A 5,509-nucleotide genomic window follows, 5' to 3' on the forward strand; every position below is an offset into this window, starting at 1 on the left:
GGGGGGGGGCAGGAGGGAGGGGGCAGATCGAGACTCCTACAGTCCAGGGGAGAGTAGGGTATGGGCAGGGTGAATCATTCACCCTTACCCCGCTCCCTTCTGCGCTGTGGACACTGTCCCATGACCCAGCCCAGCCATGGCCCCATTCACCATTCACCCAACCCTAACCCTAGCCCCAGTCCCCCTCCCCTTCCCCCGCAGACTTTCCTGCGCATGTGTGTGCATGCGCCCTCAGCCCCCGCAAAATTATTTTTCTTCCTCCACCTATGACCATCCCTAACCAAATCATTTCAGCCAAGGCTTTGTCTAGCTGGGTCTTGAAAACCTCCAAGGATGGAGATCCCACCGCCCCTCTGGGTAACCTGTCCCAGTGCTTCACCACCCTCCTAGTGAGAGAGTTTTTCCTAATATCCAACTTAAACCTCCCTTGCTGCAACTTGAGCCCATTGCTCATTGTTCTGTCATCTGCCACCACTGAGAACAGTCCAGCTCCATCCTCTTTTGAACCCCGCTTCAGGTAGCTGAAGCCTGCTATTAAATCCCACCTCAGTCTTCTCTTTTGCAGACTAAATTAGCCCAGTTCCCTCAGACTCTCTGCAGAAGTATTGTACCCCAGCCCCTGAACCATTTTTGTTGCCCTCCACTGGACTCTCGCCAATTTGTCCACATTCTCTCTGTAGTGAGGAGCCCAGAACTGGACACAGTACTCCAGATGTGGCCTCACCAGTGCCAAATAGAGGGGAATAATTACTTTTCTCGATCTGCTAGCAATGCTCCAACTAATGCAGCCCAGTGTGCTGTTAGCCCTCTTGGCAACAAGGGCACACTGTTGACTCATATTCAGCTTATTGTCCACTGTGCCCCCCAGCTCCTTTTCGGAAGAGCGGCTGCCCAGCCAGTCAGTCCCCAGCCTGTCCCGGTGCATGGGTCTGTTCCATCCTAATTGCAGGACTTTGTACTTGTCCTTGTTGAACCTCATGAGATTTCTTTTGGCCCAGTCCTCCAATTTGTCAAGGTCACTCTGAATCCAAGCCCTACCCTCTGGCATATCTATGACACCCCTCAGCTTGGTGTCATCCACAACTTTGTTGAGGGTGTACTCCATCCCACATTCCAGATCGTTAATGAAGATATTGAACAAAACCGACCCCTGGGGCACTCCACTCGATACTGGCTGCCAGCTAGAGCTCGAGCCATTGATCACTCTCATTGAGTCTGATGATCCAGCCATCTTTCTACCCACCCTACAGTCCATTCATCCAACCCATACTTCCTTCTAATTTCTGAATAGGCCTAGCCCCCAAATCTCTGGTGTGACAAACAGTCCTGTCTTCAGCAGTGGCAGGAGTGGATGCTTTAGAGAGACCCAGGGCCGAATGAACCCTTTAGTGGGCCCTAGGCAACCAGACTCGTGGGCCCCTACTTAATACTGTATATTTATATTACTTTTTTCACTCAATAATGATAATATGTAAAATAAGCACAGCTGGGCTTCTTCTTCACTTAGGGCCCTAGGCATGTGCTTAGTTTGCCTATGCGTTAATCCAGCCCTGGGGAGAGCATATGCACAAGTAACGTCTAGGATGTCATAGCTTCCCTGGCACCATCATGGATTTACAGTGTTCTGTTTAGTAGCTTTTAATGGATCTATCAGCCGTGAATTTCTCTAGTCCCTTTTTGAACCTGGCGATATCATCTGCTTCCGCACTCTCCTGGGATAATAAGTTCCTCAACTTAACTATGTGCTGCATAAAAAAGTACTTCCTATTGTTATTTTAAAACTCATTTTATGCTGATGTCAGTGGGTACCCTTGAGCTCCAATATTCAGGGACCCGGTGGATAACAGTTCCCTATTCACTTTGTCCATACCCTTCATAATTACGTGGACCTTTATTATCCCCACGCAGCTGCCTGCTTTCCAAACTGAAGAGCCCTAGCCTTTTTAATCTCTCCTGGTATAGCAGCTGTTCCTTCCCCCGGTCATCTTGGTTGTCCTTCCCTGTACTTTTTCTAATTCTGCTATATCCTTTCTGAGATGCGGAGACCAGAACTGCACACAGTAGTCAAGATGTGGGTGCAGTGTGGATTTGTATAGTGGCATGATGATATTTTCCGTTTTGTTTTCAATTCCCTTCTTAATGATGCCTAACATTTTATTAGTTTTTCTGGTCGCTGCTGCTCATTGAGCTGAGGTTTTAGAGCACTATCTACAATGACTCCAAGGTCTCTTTCCTGAGTCGTAACAGCTAGTTCAGAGCACAGCACTGTTCACATAAAATTGAGGTTATTTTCCCCATGTGCATTACCTTGCACTTGCCGACACTGAAGTTCATCTGCCACTGTTTTGCCCGCTCAGCCCGCTTCGTGAATTTTTCTGCAGCTCCTCTCTATCCGGTTGGGATCTGACTACCTGAAAGAGTTTAGTATTATCTGCAAACTTGGAGATTTCACTATGCACCCCGTTTCCAGGTCACTGAAATGAGAATGCCCAGCACAGTCCCCGTGGGACCCCACTTGTGACCGCAAGCTGTTCACTGGCAGTGATTTTGTGGGAAACAAGGCCCCCAATCTCAGTTTGCATGTCTAGATGCTACTATAAAATGAAAGAATACAAAGCAGGGGGGCTATGGGCTGCTGACAAAGCAGGTGAGCGTACGGGGAAGTTCCTATACAAGAAGTCTTGATTCAGTTATTGCCAGCTGCAATATCTGTATTCCTCAGCTAAGAGCAGAATTTTAACCAGGATTCAAACTTTCCTCCCTTTGCCCTTCCCTACTTTAGTCTTTTCCCACATGCTCCTCAAAGTCCTTTCTCCACAGGCACAGGTTCAACAGAGCCGGGTACAGACTTCTAGCCCATGAGGTCAATATGGTTGTGAGTGTCTGACCTTATATTTTCTCTAATTCCTTGCATTACAATACCCCTAGATAGTCTAACTGCAGTAGGGACACTAGTGTGCCTTGTGTATACCCTAAGTGCAAGAGTTAGAGATCATTCCTACCCAAAACAGGTCACAGTCTAAACAGACAAGACAGACAAACTGATGGGAAATGGAAAGGATAGGATATGGGCACTTGAAAAAATGCAGGTCTTATTATTGTGCCCGCAAGTTTGGCACTGTCCAACCAATAATGGAGATCCTTTCAATAGCAGGCTTCCATTAAGGATGCTCCATCTCTGCTCCAACAAAATTTGAATTTAGGAGCTACTAGAGGAAGTGTCCCAGATGTTCTCAGCTGTAGGGAAGGTGAGCATTGGATGCTAAATAAAGTGAATAATATCTCTGTGCAGAATGAGCTAGGGATGGGTGCCCAGGGAGACTGAGGGAAAGAAGGGAAGATTGAACAGGTAGTAAATTCTCAGAATTGCCCCAAAAAGCATATCTTCTAAGTAAATCCAATAGCGTGGGCTGTCTGTCTACATGTAATGTATTCCTTATTAATAATGTAGCTATGACAGAGGCTTTTATTGATCTTCAATATATAAATCTAACCTCCCTATGAATAAAAAATGTAATAAGATCTTTGAAATAGACTAAATAATAGCATGCGAGCCCTAAACGACAGGGATAAATTGCAGTGCTATGGAAATTGCTAATGGATGGCAGTCCAGGCCATTTGCCCATGAACCTGCTAGCGACAGTCAAAAGCAGGGCAATAATGCTAGACTGCAGCCTCTGAACTACTCCCTTGCAGTTAATTATTATGGATATCAGACACATCTTTGAAGATGGCCTGGATAATTTTCTGCTTAGTTCAAATTAAATCCCAAACAGGGTATGGCCTGAAAGTTTCTGGTGGGGCTTGAGGAAAGAATACCGTGTAAAGAGGGATTATTATAGTGTCATTTCACATACTATGTGGCACAGTACACACATGGTCATGCTTTAAGTTTTTATTAGAGTTGTGCAAAACTCACCAACTTGGATTACAGGATTTTATTATGAACTTGTTGTTTGCTGTGGTTCATCTCAGGGCTTGAATTCCAAAGAGAAAATCAGGTCTGAGAAAGGTACTTTGTGCCAAAAGCTTCTCTAACATACCATATTTACTTAAATACAAGGGGGGGAAGCCCCTTGGTCTTATATTTGCCTACAAGGAAACCTCACTAAATATATGGTCCAGCTTTGAACTGCTGCTAATATAAGCATGTGCTTAGTAATGGAAACCAACTGTGAAGTTTATTAAATGCAGCCAACACTTGCAGTGTCTACACGTGCACTTAAGTGTGGAGTAGACTAATTAGCTGTGGAGTACAGCATCTCTGTCTAAATGTGCAATGGTGTTAGGCCATAGTAAACTAATTAATGCCACAGTAAAATACTACTATCAGGGACTCTACTAAATGACACTGGGGTAATTTATTGTTGTTAAATGCATGTTTAATCTGACCACAGGTACACATTGTGCCTGGTCATCCCAGCCAGCCTGGGGCCAGACTCCTGCCTGCCACCTAGCCACACAGGTCCGCACTTTCAGCACCCTTGTGTCCCAGCCAGCCCCTTTACTGACCGATACTGGTACCCGGAGCCCAGGGCTAAGCAGCCCTGGCACAAACTGCTCTGCCCGGGCTCAAATTGCTGCTGTCCCAGGCACACATGTAGTCACTGCACTTAGGAGTAGTTTACTCTGACTCAGACTGCTCCAGAGTTTATTGCTTCGCATTAATTGCATGTGTAGATGCACTCACTGAGCATGACTGTAAAACACGTGGTCCATACTGAACAAACATGCCAACAGAAACCGACCGCAAGGATAGCCCCCTGAATAAAATGTACGGTAGTACCCACTGAGTGCAATTGTCCCTCAGTGCCAGCTCTTTTTCAAGTCATAGTGAGCCAATATATTACATACAATTCAACTTCCTTTTTACTCCCACACCTGAGCTGCAACTTTCTTTCCTATTTCCAATGATTCCTGTTCCTTCACCAGCCTTAAATGTCTGGCACACATCAACAAACGGGGTCCCAAACAATTCACCTCCCTCGGCCCCTCTCGCAACCTGTCACAGGTATGATTAATGTGGCCCTGCCCTCCATGAGATGGAGCCAGGGTATGCTGCATTATGTCTTATGTGCATAATAAATTTTTGGAGCAACCTAGGACTTGTGACAAGAACACCCAGCTCCAGTCATGAGCGGGGTGATAATTAGTACATGGATCCCTTGCAGCGGGTATCTGGAGTAAACGCACATACTGAGCAGTGCTGAGCCACCATGGGTTGAAATGCTGTTGATTGCTGGGGCCCAGCTCAGTGAGCTATATGCCAAAACTTGACCTTTTTGGCTTTGGAGTAATTTTGTACTGTTTGCTGGTAGTTGGGCCACTTATGGTTCTGGACTCGTGGATTTGGAATTAGTTTTTGGTAATTTGGCCTTGGATACAAATTAAAATAAATAAATAAATAAATAAATACCATGATCGAGACGGTGGTTTCCCAGGGTGAGGTCTGTCCCCTGCAAGTGTCCCCAAATGCAGGAAACTCAGTTGCACAATTTTGTGGCAAGGG

Source organism: Gavialis gangeticus, unplaced genomic scaffold (assembly GCF_001723915.1).
Source record: "Gavialis gangeticus isolate Ggan-Ray unplaced genomic scaffold, GavGan_comp1, whole genome shotgun sequence".
NCBI classification, from domain to species: Eukaryota; Metazoa; Chordata; order Crocodylia; family Gavialidae; genus Gavialis; species Gavialis gangeticus.